At 41.9% G+C, this 21289-nt stretch overlaps 1 protein-coding gene across 4 annotated transcripts in view; it reads left to right on the forward strand.

The window, feature by feature from the left end:
* Positions 1 to 21289, forward strand: part of DAB2 (DAB adaptor protein 2) — a 157840-nt gene that overhangs the window by 105835 nt on the left and 30716 nt on the right. For 2 of the 4 annotated variants that reach the window (XM_045787321.2, XM_045787322.2), the window contains exon 1: positions 2178 to 2420. The exons of 1 other annotated variant lie outside the window; for it this stretch is intronic. The gene's annotated coding sequence lies outside the window, so the exon portion shown is untranslated. Of the gene's footprint in view, positions 1 to 2177; positions 2421 to 21289 lie in introns of those variants that run through there. One more of the 4 variants, XM_045787324.2, reaches the window with a different exon arrangement.

Genomic DNA, 21289 nt, shown 5'->3' on the forward strand with positions numbered 1-21289 from the left:
TCAAACATTGCATTGAATTTTCCTCACCTTAATGCGCTAAACATTAATTTCAATAGGATAAGAAAAGACCATTTAGGCAGGGTTAACGTCGGGGTGGGCTTGGGCGTGATTCTCCGGCTGCAAGGACATTCATTCTAGACCTCCTGAGAAGAGAACAATTTCTATGGGACAGGAAACTGTTCCATCAGAGATAAAAAGAGTTAAATTTCTTTTCATGCTTCTTTTTTTTTTCTTACTGTGAGCAGAACACTGAATTACTGCCAGAAGCAATATCAGCACCCTAGAGTTATAAAAATACTCTTCAAATCAGAGTTCTCCACTATTGACTCTTCAGATTTCTGTGTAAGATGACAGAGTTGTCTATTTTAAGCTGTATGTGTGAGCCCACTGCTCATAAATGGACTGTTTTCATCAAAGTCTTCTCTTGAAACTCCAGCCCATGGCAGATGAAATCATTTTCTTCCTCTGGCTCCTTAGACATATCCCTTCCGTGTGGTAGAGCAAACGTATGTTAACATTTCTAGTAACAGTCTTTTGATTAAAAAAAAATGGGTTTGGGTGGTCACTTCTGAGCTGAGAAAGTATTACCTACAGAGGTTAAAAGAGAACCCCCCTCTTCCCCCAATTGCCAATGCCTCTATTTCCTGAAATCAGCTGTCATTTGTCCAGCTACTCAGCCTTTGGAAGTGTAACCACCCTTCTGGACTCCTGGGTCTTAGAAATAAAGCAGTATGTCCTAAAATGTACCAGAATTAGAGTTCTCTGCGTAAATGTTATAAATACTGTCTTAAGTTTAAAGTCTACATACTTCTTATCATTCACAGGAAGTCATTTTTTTTTTAATAATAGCAAATTACCTCAGAGGAACATTGAAAACTGTCAGCACCACCCTCCCCACCCTTGCACCCTCAGGTGTGAGGGGATGAGACAGGTGGCAGAAATCATAGAGGCCAGGAGAGGTGGCGCTCTCCCTGTCATGGGGTTATGCTGCTCTGTGCCCCCAGCTCCCGGGCGGTCCCAAGCCTGACCTACTTGAGAGTGGGGACTGCCACTCACACTGAGCTGCCCCAAATTACACAGCGGCTTTGCAGCTGGGCTAGGCTTGGACCACAAAATGCATCCTTGGTGTCCCATGAGCCCGATTTGAACCCTCAGTTCCCAGAGGTAAAATGTAAATGCGCTGTGTGTCCCTTATTCAGTAAAAGCAGTAACCCTTTCTTATCCAAGTCCTAATTTGGCATTTTCACATTTAGTACACACTCTCTCCAACTTCGGGGGGGGGGAGAACCTAGACATGCTTTTCACAAAATAATTTCAAATTCTTAAAAAGTGACAGAATTTTCTGGGGTATTGTACAATTGTTCATGATTTTAAAATAGGGAGAAGATGACTTCCCAGCTTGTGGAGGTTCGCGAAGCTATGGAGTGCCTTCTGCTGAGCACTGCGTGTCAATATTTTCGAATATTTTATTTCTCATGTTGCGTATTCTTCTTCGAGGTGTAGGGAGCACTTCGTCACGTTATGAGTCTACACTCGGGAGTACAAACGGTGAGGGTCAGGACATCATCTTTGTATCAGAGGCACGGCTTATTTAGATAGCTTATACAGAGGTGGACGTGTATGTTTGCATCCATTTCAGAGTATTGTTTTTATATCTATCAGGATTTTATTTCGTCCATAAATTCCGTATGTTTTCCATGTACACACACACATGTCCCACCAAGTTAAGGGCACCCGCACCAGCAATGCCGGTAAAGGAGCCATCACACGTTCCACCGGAGAAACGGCAGATCGGAGCTGGGAGCCTTGCCTCTTGCCAGGAAAGTCAGGAGTAAAGGCAGCCCTTTGTTCCGAGGGCCCCGACGGGTTAGGAGGACGTTTGTGTGCCACATCGCTGAAGTGGCAACCCGGCGCAGGAATTTGTGCAACGAAGGTCGGGTGGATCCCACCCCTTTCCTGCGGAGTTTCCCTTTCCTGTCCTTATTTGCCCCCTCCCCTGTCCCGCGTCCCCAGCTCCCGGCGGCCGGGGCTCCGACGGCGCCCTCCCTTGTTCGTCCCTCCCCCGCCGGGCCCGGGCCCCCTGCGATCGCCCCCCGCTGGCGGGGCTCGCGAGCGAGGGGAGCCGGGCGCTCTGCGTGGCTGCGGCTCGAGTTAATAAACAGTTAAGTTTGGAAGACTCAGCAGACACGTTGAGGGGGAGTTACCAAGCCCAGGCAGCAAAAACATCCCGGCGCATTCCTGGGGAGTCCTCGGCTGCCAGCATCTGATTAGAACCATATCTCGCCGGGAGTGGCCGCGCGGCTCCGAGGCTCCCGGGCCGGCGGCTATTTAAGCGCGGCCGCCGTGTCGGCTGCGCGGCAGCCCGGAGGCTCGGCGGCGGGAGGGAAGTCATGCTCGCTTCGCGGAGGCGCTAGCTAGCCGTGAGTCGCTTTCCCGTCCTTCCTCCCCTTGGCTCCATTTTTCGCCATCTCCGCCCCTCTTGGCTTTTCCCCCCTTGGGGTGCAGCTCTGGGACTGGGGGGGGGGGGAATCTTAGAAAGGAGACCGTACTTGGGGAAACAGCGGTTTTGTGGCCTGACATCAGAGGAATGCTTCCACGGACTGCATTTACCTTTGGGGTCCGGCTGCAGATGTCCAGCTTGTGACATTTCACAAGCGCCTCCCTTTGTGTGTGTGTGTGTGTGTGTGTGTGTGTGTGTGTGTGTGTGCTTGTTTAAAAGCTCTGCGGGTAACCCTGGTAGAACGCTGGTGTGGCTACTGACTGCCTCATTAACTCCTCCAAGGGTGTTTATTTTTGCCATGTGACAAAGGCTGGGGACCCGGTTTGTACCCCCCCCCCAGAAGCTTTTTCCTGGTGACTGACAACGTGTGGCAGGAAAATGTGAACTTTGTCTTACACCCGCATTCTTAAGAAAGTATCTGTCCAAGAGACCGAACAAACTTGTTTTAAATCCCTGGAGCGTTTAAAAGGTGTGTTGGCCTGCTTGCTGTAAACTGGCTGGAAAGATTAAGTAAGAATTCTAGAAAAGGGGGGAAAAATGAATGGGTTAAAACCATGGAGCCCCAGTCAGCATAGCGGTTTTCATAGCATAGAGCCGACTCTGTTACTCGTCTCTGCTTCCTTTCCTCTTGCTTGACTCAATTCCTAGCCTGGAATTCGGTCTGCCGTCAATGTCAGCAGGGAACTGTTTGAGTCCAAAGGGAAATTTAACTGGATTAAAAGCACTTAAAGAATCTGGATGTTATCTCCACGCCCTTACCACCCCCCACCACCGCCACCTTTTCCTCTTTCTTTTTAGTTTGTGTTTGGAAGGAAGACAGGCACCCTTGTAAAATGAGAAGAGCAGAAATAAGCTTCCAGACACATGGAAAGACTTAACAATTATGGAGGGGAGACTTCGTGAATAGTAAATGTTGTTATTACACTATAAAGTGACTTAATGAAAAAATTTCTGGCCCTAATCAGGCAAAGCAGGGGAATGGAGGAGAAGGAGGTAAGACAGAGCTAACTCAAACAGAAGTAATGGTTGAAGAACGAAGGCAGCTACGAAATGCCTTCAAGATGTCTGATAAGGCTCTCAGAATGGCTTTGATGGGATTTATAATTGATCTTCCTTACAGGCTTGAGGTTAGCTCCCCACACGGGAGCATCTACTAGCTGTCGTGGAGGGAGGAACTAGCTGGGAATGGGGAGCACTGCAGCTACCAAACGGCTTGTCTCCCTGGTCTTGGACATCGCCGTGCTTGCTTCCTACACCCACAGTCAGACCAGGATTAGGCTACTTTTCTCTGGGCCTGGTGCCCCGCCCACCCCAGGTTCTGCCTCTCCCTCCTTGAAGGGAAACGGGCCTCAATGACACTGTAGGAAAGTTTATTGCCTTGAGAATTCAGAAGTATTTGGGACTGAGCTCTCCGTAACCTTTGGGGAAAAGACTTTTTTGGTGAAGCTCTGGGTATGTGGCAATACACAGTGCCACACTTCACACAACATGGAGTGTGCAGCGTGGACAGTCCCCTGGAGAAAGCACGGAGGAGATCCAGTAGCCTTTTCCAGTGTGTATTTCTGGGACTGATGACTTCCTCTAAATTCCTCATCAGTCTCCCCCTAGGGCAGACTGGATTCTTTTTCCTGTTGGTAAATAACTTCACTTCCCCTTTCCCTTCCCACTGTCAGCTCTGTCCCTTCTTATCCAAACAACTGCCCAGGAAACCAGCTCTCCTCTACGCCAGAGCCTCCTACATGTTACTGGATGGCTAGAACGAATTGCGGGTAGTGGACCGTCCTCCACCTTTCAGCCATGAAACGTACGTTGTTGGCATTCTGGTCTTGGATGCAACTGGATCTTCACCTGCGGATGTTAGGAGAGGGAAAGGAGCCATGCATGGCACTTGCTAAAAGCCTTGTCTAATCTGTTGAGGGAGAGTCTGCATTTCCACTCAAGACTTTTGACAGTTTTATATTCAACTAAAAGTCCAAATTCCCGTGCATTAGGTTTATTTGTTGTCTTACTCCAAGGGTTGAATGGACCTTAGTCACCTTGTCTGGGTTGAGGGAGTTGCTTTTAAGACTCTTGTTGGCAGGAAGGTGGTACAGGGACCTCTAGAAACTTCTGATCAGATGGTTGGGGGTGATATTTATTGGCCTGCTTGGCCATGCCTTAATTATCTGAAGATTAAGAGAGCAGGAAGGCCTCTGCCTTACTGGCCAGCAGGAGGCTTTGTGGATACGAGGGCAGCAAGTATGTGCTGCTTCGTTTCTAATTCTACCGTAAGCCTGGGCTTGCTACCACTGATATTTTTTATCTGAATGGTTTTGAAGGTATTATGTGTTTCTCTCCCTCAATCTCTCCTGCCTTGGGGATTTCATTGATGCTTTTCTCAAGGACAAGCCAAGATGCCGAAATGCTCGAGCAGGCTGCTGAACACTGGGCTCTCCCGTGTGTCCAGTTGCCCTCATGGCATCAGAACATGCGTCCCCACATGGGAAGGCTTGAGAGCAGATTGGCTGGGGAGTGTCCGTTAACAGACTGAACATGTCAGGTTCTCTGTCCTCCACAAGGAATCAGAACGAGACCTATACTGGCAATAAGAAACACCCGAGCAATAGGATGTGGCATTTTAAAATTCTCCCTGGTGCTGCGTGTACTTCTGAAGTTGAAGCCATGCCACCGAGTCGCACAGAGGCAGGCCAAAGTCACGTCTTGGTGACACTGCAACAGCAGGTCGCTGGGCTTCGTGGAAACCTAACTCAGAGTGACGTAGCCCGACTGGGTTGTATGAATCAGAAAGAGAGCAGACCTTCAGTCTCCTCTTGCACAAAAACCACACTAATTTCGGATGCAGGGAACCCGTGATGCTGAGGATGGACACGAAGGGCTGACGTTCACGCCAGTTTCTGCCTCCCCCCCCAGGACAATCAGGTAGTGGGATGAGAGCATGGGTTCCAGAGTCCTACCTCCTTGATTCAAATCCCAGCTACCCCATGGCTGCTCACGTGACCTTGGGCAAATTGCATAACCCCTTGGTCCTTAAGCTTCCTTCTCTGGAGAGAATAAGAGTACCTAACCCAGTTTGTTAGGGACATTTTTAATCTAATATGCTAAGAATACTTTATTCTCTGTGACCTAGAAATGTGGGTGTTTTGTTTTATTTTTGCCCCTGGAACAACTGAATTATGTGTCTTTGTGAAAACGGAAGGCAGAGTGGAGAATCCCTTCATCAAAATGGGGCGCTGCTCGTCTACCTGAGAACTGTTAATCATTCAAGCACTCAGTATTAGCGAGGCCGGTGTTTGCTGTGCTCACGCTAGAGCAGACAGGGAGTTACTCTGTGTTCTCCGCCTGGAAGCCTGGAGTCTGCTTTGGTCAAGCTGACCTCCCCTGGTCTCACTGAAGTCTCCACCCCCTCTCAGCCTCCCTACGGAGTGGGAGCGTTCTTCCCCAAGTCAGCATTATGGTAGAAGGAAGTGGGAAAGGAGGGACCACCCCTACGAACCGGAGCGACTGGGCTAGAAATAAAGTCTTCCAAGTGCGTGCGGCCCCGTCCTATGCTTGCCCACATAGCTGGGCAGGTTGCCATGGTTACTCCCCTTCCCGCATCCTTCTACCCTGGAAGGAAGCTTGCCCCTCTAGGGTGAGCAAAATCTGGACAAATTGCTTCCTGATCTAAAAATGGAAGCTACTTTTTCATTGAGGTAGCCTCTCCTGACTACCTACCTCATCCTTTTCCTCTTCTCAACTTATTTTAATCTTAACACTTAATTGTCTAACGCTTGCTAATTCTTACATCATCAACGTAACACAACATGAAGGCTTATGAAATTTCAGGAACACAGGAGCTATTGCTTCAGTATTAAAGAAGCCTGGCAGGTTTTCTGTGCTACCGTAACTTGTATAAGCTAGCTAGAGGCAAGTGACCTTTTAACTGCCTTAAACCAGTAAGAATTCTGAGTGAACTCAGCAGGCTGAGTGTTCAGCTGTAAGGAAATTACCAGAAGGCAGAATGCAGGAGGGCTGTCACTTAAATTTTTAGGTAACCACAGAGTAAGGGAGCAGGTAGAATAGGAAGTAACAATCCTAGAAAAGTGAGATTTAAAACGCTGTTCCACCTGGAATAAATTTGGGGGAGGGATATATGGTTTCACATTTTTCTCTGGATAAAAGGCTGCCTTATTTCTCTCTGATGCACAGTCTTGCTCTGAAATAGACTGAGATCTTTATGTGACAGATGAAACACATAAGCTCCCATTTCACAATCCAATTCATTCAGTCTTTCAAGACTGGACGCTTATACACTCACGTGTATTTCACCGCTAGAGAGAATTCATCTAAAATAGTGGTTCTCAGAGTGTGGTCCCCCGACTAGCAACACTGGCATCATCTGGGAACTTGTTAAAAATGCAAATTCTTGGTCCCCATCCCAGATCCACTGAGCCAAACTCCAGCAGTGGGATTCATCCAGCTGTATTTCAACAAGCCTTCCACGTGATCTAAGAGTAACTTTCAATATTCATTTGTTTTATAATTCCGTTGTTCAGTGGAAAGCATAACAAAGTATGTGGATTCCTACAGTCATGGAAATAATAAAGCAAAGCATTTAAACATAGTTCAATTTAACCAGATCTTAGGATGAAAAAGATGAAAAAGCACAGACCTTGACATTGTTCCTGCTATCTCAAGTATTGTTTTCTTGATCCAAGGAAAATCGATATACTCCTTATTTTGTATTATCACCTCACTTCCAAATCCTTTCTCCTCTTTTGGGTTTTTTAAGAGCGTAATTAATCTCCATTTATTAGGAGACTATCCCAGTTACTTCTTTTTAAAAAGATTCTGGTAAACTAGATCATTTTACCCGTGAACCAGATGGTTTTCTCTAACCTATAAAACTTTTTATTTTGTTTTTCATGCAATGCCCAGAGTGCAGATGAAGGCTTGTCCATACTGGTAAATGAATCTACTACACTTGGTTTTTATAGAACTTATGGTTTATAAAGTACCATTCCATTCTCCCATTTATCTTTCACTATAAGTAACTTTAGATAGAAAAGATATCTGTATTTCTTAGTTCAGATATGATCATTACGTATCAGCTTGCTCAAGGTCATAGCATGAGATGGGAGATGAGAGGCAGGATTCAAGCATGACTCTTTCTGATTTAAATCTTGGTGTTTATCTGAATATTTAGTAAGCACCTATTATGTGGATTATGTCGCTAGCCTGGCAATGGAAGAACACCTAGTGAGTGGAAATCTAGAAGAATGTCTACATCACGTGGAACAAAGAATGTAGACTCTGGACCCACATTGGGATGACAGCTATGCCATTTCTTAGGCATGCTGCTCCATGTCCCTGACCCTTAATTGCCTCACCCACCTTGCAAAACAGTCCTAAGAATGACCGATGTTAATCAGAGACTGATGTTTACAGAGATCACACCTTCGACTGAGAAATACAAGGGTGTGATCCAGAATTAGAGAATTGGAATCAGGTCTCAAGGAGGTGACATAGGTCAGGGCTTAAGAGCTTAGACTCTGAACTGCAGATGGCCGTGTCCACGACTCACTTTGCCATTTCGGACAAGAGATACCAGGTCTGAGCTTCGTTTTCTCCATCAGTCAGATGAGTTGCCTCCAAGTTAAAGTTAAGTGTGAAGCCATAAACAAATGCTTTCTCAGAGCTGCTGCTTCAGAAATGCACCCGCTCTGGAACTACAATTCTCAGTGCAACAATTCGGCTGATATTTGGAAAATACTCTTGCTTTAATTGTTTGTGAGCTTGAGGCAAGCTAAAATCTAGAGATGAACACATTTCAGCTGAAAAGTTAGAAGACCTTCTTTCTTGCACACCTTGAAACTATTCAATGTGAGGGTCGAGCAGGAGAATGTGGCCATGCTTCATAAACCAGTACGGGCCCACAAATATTAACTCTTAAGGTACCACTTAAATCTCATCTGGGCAGGACAATTCAGTCCTCCTAAGGTCTAGAGTTAATCCGTACTCCAAGAACTGGAAAGTGATGAATGGCCTCACTAAATGTGTCCATATTGGATCTGGCTGCCCTCCTTGTTCTAAACGTTTCGCACAATTGACCACACTTATTTTCTGTATTTTAAGTGTCCGATTAGGGGTCCAAACCTGTTTGAATCTTCTGTGATATGTACTGCAGATGCCAAAGTGCATTCTGTTATCATTGAGCTGTCATATTCTCGAACACCTGTCAGAGGCATGGCAAGGTTATATGAAGAATGCTGGGGGCGCCTGGGTGGCAGAGGGGCGCCTGGGTGGCAGAGTCATTAAGCGTCTGCCTTCGGCTCAGGGCATGATCCTGGCATTCTGGGATCGAGCCCCACATCAGGCTCCTCCGCTATGAGCCTGCTTCTTCCTCTTCCACTCCCCGTGCTTGTGTTCCCTCTCTCGCTAGATGTCTCTATCTCTGTCAAATAAATAAATAAAATCTTTAAAAAAAAAAAAAAAAGAATGCTGAGCCAGTCTGCCTTTGGGGTACAATGTTAATCCAGGGGGGAAACATATAACCAACCTCTAGATCAGAGGATCAGAAGCGGGAATTTCTTAGTTCTTCTGAGTAGTTGTGCAAATATTTGTCCTTTAAAAGAAAGTCTTAGCTGTGCTTTAATTACATTAACACTGGGCGGTGGTGGTGGTAGTATTTTTTGTTTTTGTGTTTGGGTATTTTCTTTTAAACCTTTGCTTCTAAAGTTAAACACCTTAAGTGCAATCCCATTTTTGAAGTAGGAAACAAATATGTAACTGATCGAATAGGTTCTTCCATCCACAGCTGACTAATAATAAGGAGATTTAATAACAATTTCTGCTTAGACCAAGGTTTACCTGTAACTGAAGCTTTTCAGAAACATACATATTGACAATTGACAAACAGTTGAAAAGCTGATTTTATTCAATGGTGAAGCTGTCTTCTGAAGGGTATCTTGTTGCATAGATGCTTGTTTGGTGCCTGTTAACTTGTTCTTTGGGGATTTCTGGTTTATTCAGCTTGTCTAAAGTTCTCAATTACTAAAGGTTAGCTGTGATTGAAAGTTGGTTCATAATATTGACCTGACACCTGCTAGCAGACCCACAAATGCCAACAATTGATGCTTATAAGAAATTTCGAGAAAATGACACATACTCAACTAATATGTGGCTTTATTATAATGAAGTGGTGCGGGTAGGGTCCAGAAAAGAAAAGGACACCAGTGTGATAATGGACTTAGCTTTTAAAAGAATGGTGGATGTCAGGTAGAAGAAAAATGCATCCTAAGAGAAGCACATAAGCAAATTATGCAGGTGCATGTCCAAAGACACAGACTGGCCAGTTTGACCAAGAGAAAGTACAGATGGCAGAGAGGAAAGAGCTGGATTTGGAAAGGAGCGATGGATTGCGCTGAGACTTGGATAGAAAGACAAAAACTTTAGTCCGTATTTGTCATGCAATAGATCTCTTTGTTAAATCAGGAAAACAAAATGCTGACTCAGGTAAATTCGCCCAGCTCTGTTGACAGAATGAATTTGAGCAGAGATCGTTTAACAGTTGAAGAAAAATCTATATTTCATGACAAATCAACAATGTAGAGAAAAGATTTGCTTAAGAGAATATTACGAGGCAAATGGAAAATATGTGTTACCTCTAATGTTGTAAGTGCACTACTCTTTACCAAACTATGTGGGTATCGAAAAGTAGGACCTGACCTCAAAATTTCATTGAATTGGGGAAAGAGTTCTGTATGAATCAGAGGGCAACGATAGGTCGTGGCAAGTGTAGAAAAACAGTAGGCTGGTGAGAGGTCAGTGAAGATTCCCCTGAGGCAACACACCTTGCGTGGACTTTGAATGATGGGAAGGAATCCACGTAGGTGAAGGCAGTAAGTATTACAGCCTAAGGACGCAACACAAGAAGGCACGGTGTGTGTGTGTGTGTGTGTGTGTGTGTGTGTGTGTGTCTGTGTGTCCAGGGCAAATGGAAAAGATTAGCTTCTCTAGGGAACAGGTCTCTATATATAAATATGGAGAGAGAGAGAGAGAGAGAGATAGAGAGATACCTGATTAATATAAAATCAGGAAGGCCATGAGGTCTAATAGGGCATTCCCACAAGAATTCAACCATAAAAGTAGGTCAGTTACAAGTGGTTTCTTACAACTTAGATTCTCGTTGGACTTCTTTGAGAAGGTGAAGGAAAAATTCATCCCACAAACAGTTTCTTCACTTCAAGTATTCTAAATATCTTAAAAAGTTCTTATGTTACGTGTACAGAAAACACCAAAATGACACTGTAATACGAGTTGGCGAATCGTGAGGGACAAGATACATGATATAAGGAAGTATTGCTTTTTTGGAAACAGGAACTTGGGATGGCGATGAGGCAAGATTAGGGAAGAATACTAAAAATAATTTTTAAAAAATTTTTGGTGGGGAGGGAGGAGGGGAGTGGACATAAAGGATAGTTCTAGAAAATAGAGAGGGTCACGGGTTTGCCAGATTCGGTAGACATGCGAACAGTCTACGATAAAATCTTAGTTTTGTGCTAAACTACAGACAGTACTGTTATTGATCTTTTAGGCATATCCACGTACAAAATACATTCTGTAGTTCTGTTTCCAGATAGTGTATAGAGATACAAATGTTCAACTTTCTGTATAAGAACTCTTTAATAGAAACAAGGGAAGCAACTCTGTTCTGTTTCAGGGTCTGGACTCTTACACTTCATGCCACCAACACTTGTTTAAGGGCTTCCTATTTGCATTGATAATAAAGTCCAAGTTTTTAGAGACTGACATTAACCCGGTACTATCGGATACTCCCTTTCTAATGCTCTTGTAAGTAGACGATGTTACTTAAATACCAAAGCCACTTTTGGGAGTGGCCTGGTTACATTTTCATTATATTGTTTGATTAAAATCTGTGATTCAGTAGTTTTGCCTGATCTATTGTACTCAGAAAATCTGATTATTAAGAGTGCCACAGAATGTGTTTGTTTCTAGATTACCGAGGTTCATGTCAATTCTGAATTGCTTGCCCTTCTGAAGTGACAAAACTGAACGCCAAGTGAGCAGAGTGCTTCTTTCTGGTGTTTATGAAAATAACGTTGATTCAGAAATTTGGATAACTTTTCAGAAATCATCATTGACGTTCTTTAATAACCGAGCGTATCACAAGATTCTTTCCTCCTGCGGGCTCTGTCACACAGATGCTCTTCCAGGCTGTAACACGGTTCTAGAAGACTCCCAAACATTGAACGTAAATATCGTCCATCTAATTCGTGATTTAAGTTAATGTCATCATTTTAAAACTGTCTTTTGGAGAGGGTAATTAAACCCTTAAGACCAAATTTGCATCTTTCCACGGTTGATTTAAATAAGAAAGCAATTTATATAGGATTCCTTGAAGTAGTACTGATTTTGCTCTTATTAAACATTATTAATGGCAATGAGGCTTTCTACCCTAATCAGAAACATTTCCTTTAAAAAACTTAGCACCGATTGTAACTATTACGTGCTTGTTCTCTCTCCTCTGCCTATATGGTAAGCCCCTTGAGAAGAGAGGCCTCGTCTCTCTCAGCACTGTATATATAGCAGAGTGAAGCACTTGGCACACAGTAGGTGTTCAATAACCAATAACCAGATGGCCAAGTGAATGAGTGACAAGCTGCTCTCATTTGCAACATTGATTGTGATTTATTACAGAGTGGGCAAAATGGGAAACTCCAGCTCACCTTATCATCTGCTGGTATAAGTAAAACAGTTTTGAATCTTTTTTTTTTTTAACTTAAGGTTATTTATAATGAGTAACATCCATATGTTCCTCTAGTTTATATCTGCTCAGGGCCTGAGAAAGGCAGACAAGCTGTTACTGAAATTCTCCAGATGGTATGGTCTTTTCAAGCCCTTGGGTTAACTTCTACCAACGGAGTATTCACAGCTCATACATCGATCTGACCTGATGGGTGTAATCACCTGGCTAATAATTATCGTAGTGGTGAATAGTTTCCAACCTGATACTTCACCCAAGGACAACTTCTTATTCTCCTTCTGTTTCTTCTTTTTAAAGTTGCCACTAAACTGTTTCCTAAAAAACCCAATAAAAATGGAAGGAATAGATGAAACCTTTGGCACAAGCACTGGTTAATTAATATTATCCCTTAACACAATTTCTGCCAAAATAAAAAGAAACCTGTTTTTTAATTAGCATAATGCAGCTGTAATGTGGGTAAGGATGTGATGTCCTTTAGGCTCCTTAAGATGCCTGAACTGGGTTGCCAATTCATTACTGTTCCACAGACCCCAATGTGTCCCAGGAAAACAGCCTAAAAACCAATAGACCATACACTGACCAAGTTTTAAAACCCAGCATAGAAGAATTTTTTCAAATCCTAGTGACCATTTGATCCAAACTTACTGTTCATTTTTTAATACGTCAGAAATTTTTCTCAATAACTCTGGATGTAAGTATCAGTGAATGATGCCCAAGTCGATAGTTCAAAGCTTATAGTGGGCAGCATTCTATATGCTTTAGACATGCATGTGTTCATTTTGTAGGTTCTCTTAGCTTTTGAGTTTAATTTCACATGACTGAATTCTAAAGCACCCTCATTTCTATCTGTAACCCAAAGTAGACTGTAGATTTACCTATGTTTTAAATATTACTATCTGGCAAATTAGCTTGTTTCTAAGGAATTTAATTTTAAAAATGCAGAAAGGCACATGTCACCCTAATATCACTATTCGAAATGCATAAGAAGCAGAAATCTGTCTCTCACCGTGCTCACTACCTTCTTAACCAGCATTTCCTTGGTACTGATCTTTCTAGTCTTTCAAGTTATATGGAGAACATATATCAAATGGGGGAAATGCTGTATAATCCGCTTCAAATGAGAAGCTATAACGATGTGACTATTTTAGTCGGTAGCTGCCTTTTATAAAGGATACTCCTTTAGGTGATCACATTTCAAAATACCAATTCACCTATATCAGCGTTTAGAAAACTGGCATTATGGGAATTCTATTTTTAGGATAAGATGGATCTTCTTAGAATGAAGGTTATTAGACATAATGGTCTTTGATTTTTTTTTTAAGCTACCTTTAGGACACTTGGTTTATTTGAAGTTTGAGGGTCACCACACATCATAGCTTGGCAAGATGGGATAACCTTGGATCTGACATTTGAGATTGTTAGACCTTAACCTTTCAATTAAAATACTTTGTTTCCAAAAGATTAGCCAAGTATTAAATGAAAAAAACGGCAGTGTCGAATCACTGAGTGGCAAGTTCATGCAACTATCATACTACGAAGCGATGTGACTCTTTGATGCCATGGTCCATACTCAGATTTGTGGCCACCCCGGCCTCCACACCGTTGCTCAAAACCTCAAAGTCTTCCCAGTACCGTCTAGACATAACGTAGTTCTGAAAATTCACTCTAATCCAGTTTGACCCAACTTTCAACCTTTTCCCCTCGTATCACCCAGCACGGTCCTGTATTCTAGCCAAGCTGACATAAATATCCTTTACTCACTGCTATCAATTCCTCTTTCCTGAAAGTGTTTTCTGGCTAATTCACATTCTTCCAGTCTGAAGAACTGAGTTTAATTCTCCCTTTTTGCCTGTATAACTCTAAAACAAAGAAGTTAAGAGCATATGTATTAGCCCTGTGGGATTTTTAGGGGGTTGGTTGACTTTTGTACTTCACCTTCTCTCCAGTCGAGTAGGGATGATAACACTTCCCCCATAGCATTAAATGAGAGTTTAAGCATCATATATCACACTTGGCATATAAAAAAATCCAATAAATTTAACTTACAAAAATATGGCATTCCTTCTGGTTTCCTAACAAACCTGTTTAAGCCATCACCAACCTTGCACTTTCCATCCACTCTGCTCTCTTTTTATCCAGAATATTTATCACCTTCTGAAAGACTGTAATCCATTTATGTGTTTCCCTGTAATCCATTATGTGTTTCCCTAAAAAGGAATAGATCTTTATCTTGCTCATTGACATATCCCAAGCTCTGAAGAGTGCCTGGCACATAGTAGGGACACAGATTTATTACATGAATTAGCTCACATTTGGGGGTAAACTTCATTTTCAGTCTCTAAATTATAGTGATTTTGAGCAGAGATTAATCACCAAACCCCATATGCTCTGAATAAAATAATAATGATAATAATAATAAATTTTTTAAAAAGCTGGCAGTATTTGAAAGCCTTCTTAATCTTCTAATAGTGTAACTTCAGGGCAAAATCTAGGGTAGCCAATGACTTCCCATTTGTATAGTCACTCTGGCTAGGCATGGTGTGAAATGGATGACAGGGCTTTCAGAGTCGAAAGGAAAGGCATTTGTTTTTAGCCTTTCAAGGGACTTTCTTAGATGTAGGTGCAAATATAAAATGGAACTTAGGGTAGGGAACCTCAACACTGGAGAGACTGACCCTCAGAAAGAAATTTTAATTACATCCACTTCTGATAATTAGCCTTAAAAGTAGAACTTCCGGGGCGCCTGGGTGGCACAGTGGTTAAGCATCTGCCTTCGGCTCAGGGCGTGATCCCAGCGTTATGGGATCAAGCCCCACATCGGGCTCCTCCGCTATGAGCCTGCTTCTTCCTCTCCCACTCCCCCTGCTTGTGTTCCCTCTCTCGCTGGCTGTCTCTATCTCTGTCAAAAAAATTAAAAAAAACAAAATCTTTAAAAAAAAAAGTAGAACTTCGCTTATGTTAGTGGGACTAAGAAAATTTAGTCTTTAGTGTTGTTTCTCTCACTATTTTCTTTGGTGTAACTCATTATCTCCATGCTCTGTAGTTTGTTAAGGACTGCTTCCTAGTTAAAAAAAAAAAAAGTAACAACTATAAACATCCCTAATTTCAGATTTTGCTGCACTAGAAGGCATCTGTGGGGTATAGAAGGGCTTGATCATTAGTTTTTTGAGGATTTGTTTTAACCTCCTTGTCTACAATATTGAATCTTTTTAATAAAGATTGGATTAGGAACTGAATAGCGGCTTTCAAAGAAGACTTGTCTTTGCACAGAGCTACAGAGTTCAGCTGAGGAAATGAATGATCTAATTACATTCTCTGACGCTAAAAATGCCGACATTCTAAGACCAGAAAATAGCAGATGCCACCGTGAATCCGTCCAAAGCTTCTAGAACTGGCTCGAGTTACATTTATTTAATGACTATAATCGGGATAATAAAGAGAGACTACACAGGGGGCACCAATCTAATCACTTCTATCCATCCCATGGTTGCAGTAGTATTTAAGTGTCAATTACTTAGCAAGCACAGAATTTTGCAACAGGTCATTACTAGTTCAGAAACTAGACGAGATTGTTCTAAAAGTTAATGAAACATGTTGCTTAAATATTACATTTCTTATGAACCAGGGAAACTTCCTTTACAGTGAGTCATTGATGTTGACATTCCCGCGTAGGCTAACCAGAAGCCTTTTCGTAGTTCAATAAAAATAGGAATATCTCATAATGGGCCAGGAGATCTCAGTGAAAGCCCAGCAAAGTGGCATGTCATAAGCAACCATTGCTACTAGTTCACCTTATGCTAGAACTATAGACCCAAGTGTCACCCCCATGTTTTATCATCTTTAAAAAAAAGCCCAATATGGATGCTGTATGTTTAAGAGGCCTGGGAGAAGGAAGAACTCTCAATCCATCTGCTTATTCTGGGAAAGGCTCCTGTGGTAAGTCAGAATTTTTTTTTTTTACCAAGTTCTTGCTTTAAAACAAAAGCTTGCCCATTAAAGGATCCTTGGGTCTCTGAGTGTTAGGCAGGTATATGAGTAATAACCTAACACAAAGGAAAAATACTTGACACAATGTCTAGCCAAAGCTCTGATAAGTACAAAACAGTATATACTTCAAACGTTTCTAGCACAACTGTTAGACAGTAGTAATCTCACTATTAACTTAAAACATATTCATTTAACATGGAAGGAGTAGAGGATTAACCAGCATTAGAAAGCTATCTGCAGCTGGAGATGACTTTGAATAACACATTTTAAAGGACACAGACATCGATCCAATAAGTGAGTCTTTAGTCTAGAAAACCAGAAAAACTAGATTGTCCTAGTATATAAATTTATCATCTCAAATAAGTTAAGCCCTTTGGGGGAAATAGTGATACCTTTGGCACCATATGAATTGATGACTTGTTTAGTTAATTCATTTATTGCTTTTTAAAATATCCAAACTGAGCTGTTTATCAGGCTAGCAGTATAGGTTTATAAGAAACAGCATATTACATTGACTATAACTTCACATAAAGTAAGACACTACTTCTTCAGTCTTGTAGAATACTAACTAGATCAAAAATAAAACAAACAAAATCATATTGTGGTTGGGGAAAAAATAGCACTTTTCTAGGCTCTTCAAAGTCAGTGGTTAATGCTACCTCAGGAGCTTATCTTAAAAAGGAACAGAAGTAAATGAATGATTCAAGACTCGAGCCTTTGGAAATGTTGTCTAATGACATAACCAGGATAATTTTCTTAGATATCTTATTTTCATGCAGCAAATCAAAACAACTTCTTTTTTTTATCCCTTCTCCTAGCCCTGGAATGATATTTAATGTCAGAAAAGATAATATAAGAAAGCAACCCAGTGGAATATGTAAGTTAGAAAATCTTCCAAGTCACTCTTTAAGTCCTAGAATAAACTTTTTCTTAAATCTGTACAGATTAAGGTCTTTTCCTTGTGTTTTTTTTTAAATAATTTTTTATTATGTTATGTTAGTCACCATACAGTATATCCTGAGATTTTGATGCAATGTTCCATGATTCATTATTTGTGTATAACACCCAGTGCTCCATGCAATACGTGCCCTCCTCACTACCCATTGTGTTCTTTGATTACTATAACTAAAGAAGAAGATGAGTAAGTTATATCTTCATTTTGTAAGAACACTTAGTTCTCTGAAATACCACCCTCCGTTTTAATCTTGTTGGTAGAAGTCACTTCAATGACTTGCCAAAGATGGTATGGAAATGGACTGTCTGAAAGCTTCTTTGATTAGGAACATTGTTTAACGTTTGGGATCACATAGAGGTGGCTTTTTGCTGAAGGCTCTAGTAGATACAAGACTCCCTGCATCACTTTTCCGAACGTGCTGATTGTGCTTCATGATTCCTAAGGTAGCTGTCTAGCTGTGTTCGTGGAAGGGAGGCCCAGTGAATGGTGAGACTTACATGATTCTAACAGGCATAATTTCGATTACATTTACTTGGATTTATAGAGAGAGAGTTCATGAAACAAAACCCGTCTCACGTGCTTAGGCTTTGTAAGCGAAAGTCTGACATTGAGCGGTAGGTTTTCTAATTGCAGCTGGAACTTCCCCGCTCATCTATCTGTGCTGCGAAAAGACCCTATACATTTATTGTTTGAAGTAATTGCTTCAATTGTACAGCAACTAAAATCCCCGGTCTGCCTCCTTTAGCATGGGTTAATGTGCTACCTCGACTATTCCCATCCTTCAGCTTAATTTAAAAATGCACTTACTTTTTCTCACTGCTTGCTTGGTCCAATAGCATTTCCGAAAAGAGGACAGAATAATGACGGAGTGTGCATGTTAGCTCAATGGTACTTGTGCATTTTTGCCATCTTGTGCTCACCTGCAGCAGCTTCTTGGAAAATTTGTAGATAAACACAGTTTCCAAGCAGCTAGTCTAGCTATTTCAGGACCTTTTTTGGATCCTGCCACCTAAATTTTCCAGCCTTGAGTAGTAGTAGTAGTATCACCTCAAGAAGCAAGAAATCAAGTTGGCAGACTCACCTTTCTCCTTGTCTACCAGAACCCTGAAATCTCCTAGGGATTTCTTAGCTGTTAACCTATCAAATCTGGTCAGCAACCCAGAAGTAATGAGCCTGTATTCTTATTTCTCCCAGAAGAGTTCCCCTGGCCTTTTAGATAGTGTCCTGCACTTGCTAACCTTCCTGATATCAGGAGGGGAGAGGGTTGGTTATCAGGTTGCTGGTCCTATGCAGACCTGAAATTGGACAAATAAATAGAAAGTCTCTTTTTATTTTGTAAATGATTCTTTTTGTCTTCATCTTATTTAAAAACAACCAAGTCTTTTCTAAGGGAAATCAGCTAAGTTATGAAGAACCATCCGTAAAGTGGTAATTGATGTATCAAGCACACAGATCACAAAAAGTAGTTTTAAAAACACATATATTCTTAACCATGGGGGTTAGCAGGGTCCGCATCATCCTTAGAGATGAAGCATGAATGCCCTGTTGGAGGTGGATATCTGGCCCAACTAGAAAAGGTCCTATCAGACATGGAAATGTGAGCCAATGGTAAGTTTCTCGTGGAAGGTTAATGCCAGCTCTAAGGGGGTGTTGGGCGCTAAAACAAAGGACATATTCTACTGGAAAGGCCACCTAGAACTCAGAGAGGACATATCAGGGTGAGACCGCTTAAATGGATCTGGTGTTGTGTCTACATAGCTATAAGAACTTTTTTTTCATAGTTTTGGTCTATGTACAGACAGAGAGAGAAAAAGAAGTTCTGCCTGTCCGTATACAATTACGACACATACACCGCAGTTCGACTTTTCTGTGCTGATGGTACAAGGCAGCTGGATTCTTGTTCCTTTAAGCTCCTCAAAACACAGCTTGTCTCTGAAACATGAGTTGTGGAAAGGTACAGAAACACTCAAGCACTGGCTTTGAGGATTATATAAATGTGGGCCTCTGCCTGGAAAGGAAAACCACATTGGGATTTAATATAATTCAGCCAGGCTATTAAAGAAGAAACCAAATATCAGGCAATGTTTCTTGCCTTGGAAGAGGAAAAGTTTAAGATTACCTGCTTGCTTTTAAAGTGCTCTGCTGTAGTATATCATAAAATAATTCTACTGGAGTACGTGGCACTTCATTCTTACTTATGTTTAAAATACAGATGGTTCTAAATAACATGCTTTCTTTAGCTCTGCGAACATCCACGCAGACTTTCAAGACGACTGTTGTAACGTCACTACAGTAGAAAGTGGACTGTGTTTAACAATTAGGATTTATAGTACAAGTATCATAGGTGAAGGGCTCAAAGGAAAAAATTATTGTATCCTGAAATCCACATGCTAGATAGGCTGTACACCCATTTTGACTTAATTCAGGATTATTTCATATGGGAACCAGAAAGCACAACGTGATGTTGTGTGTTTTAGGACACCAACTAAGATTCATTTCTATGATTTATTTTAAAACTGGCTTGCGGCTAGAAAGAGGAGCTTGTTTTGCTAGCTAACCTAACTTGAGAAGAATAGACATGAAAAAAATGAAATACTTGCTGGTCAGTTTGGTTAGATATACATATATGTGAGGGAAGACTGTTGAAAAAGTTATGAATAGGAGCGCCTGGGCGGCTCAGTCGGTTAAGCATCTGCCTTCGGCTCAGGTCATGATCTGGACATCCTGGGATGTTAGCCCGGAATCAGGCTCCCTGCTCACCGGGGAGTCTGCTTCTCCCTTTCCCTCTGTGCTCTCTCTCTCACTCTCACTCTCTCTCTCACTCTCTCTCAAGAAAATAAATAAAGTCTTTTAAAAAAGATAAGAAAAGAAAAAGGTCTGAATAGTGTCAGTGTATTGGCCTAGGAATCAAATGGTACAATGACAGTCCTTTTCCCTCACTCGGTTCATTAGCTTTTGGACTACTTTTTTCCTGCAAGGTAATATCCGTTATACATTTAAATGCCAAATTCAAAGTAAAAGTCATATGTTTACTGTGTTTTTGTACCAGTTCCATAATGCTTCTCCTCAAATCACTGCCCCAAAGGCCCTGCAATAGAAAATTTCTAGAGGCTTCCATGTTAGCAGTGGTGTTTTGTTTTTTTTTTTTTACATTTAAAACCCTAAAATTGTTCATATAAACGGTTCATTCTTTAGAATACCCCCTTCCCTTGGTTTAGGATGAGAGGAAAGCAGACTGAAATATAGTATCCTACTTTACCATTTAATAGTACACAATAGAGTTCTTCTAAATTCAGATTTTAAATCTGATTTATTCCATTTGCCCATTCCAGTTATCTAGCAACACTTCAGATTTTAAAAATCTTATTCCTTCCACGTGATTTTTCAGCATACTTTCTGGTTATGATCACTTCATAACTAGAAATAGAAAACTCCACAAGGGCCCCTTTTCTGTCACTGTCTTTACAGCATGGTGTCCCCCGCCTTATGACAGCACCTTGGTGCAGGCTACATGCCGGGTTTTCTCCCCTGAAGCAAGTGCTTGGTGACAGAAGCAGATGCTGCCATCACTGACCCTGCAGTAGTGTCTCAGCATGAGGGGAGGAGTGCCTGGCAGAATTCTGTCACGTCTCCACAGTCCCTCTGGTCACACAGCTCTTTCAGCCTGCTCACATGTACCACTGTACTAATGAGGTTGCCCAAAGTGTGGAAGCATTTCTTGGCTGGGTTAGGTGGGATCCCTGACGTTTCAGCCCAGGTCTTTAGAGTAGATTGCTTACTGAATACCCATTCCTCAGCCACAAAGAGTCTTCCCTTCATCCCTACCCCCCAAAACACACACAGCTGCCCCATGTTGACTTTGGTCTCTTGACCATTTCCCAAAAATGTCTTGGCTTGCTATGCAAATTTACCCACCATATTGCCAGCAGCTACCTTTGAGCCTAAAGCCCAAGGTGTATGGCCCGCCCACCCCACAAAAAGCCATATTTAGCCTTTCCTCAGAATTAGTGGGAATCACTCATGGCTTCTTCCATAGGTGACTTTGAGAGCTCTCTAATAGAGAAAGCAACAGCTAATAAGG

The sequence above is a fragment of the Ursus americanus genome, chromosome 15 (assembly GCF_024610735.1).
Source record: "Ursus americanus isolate L20-20 chromosome 15, mUrsAme1.1.p, whole genome shotgun sequence".
NCBI lineage: Eukaryota > Metazoa > Chordata > Mammalia > Carnivora > Ursidae > Ursus > Ursus americanus.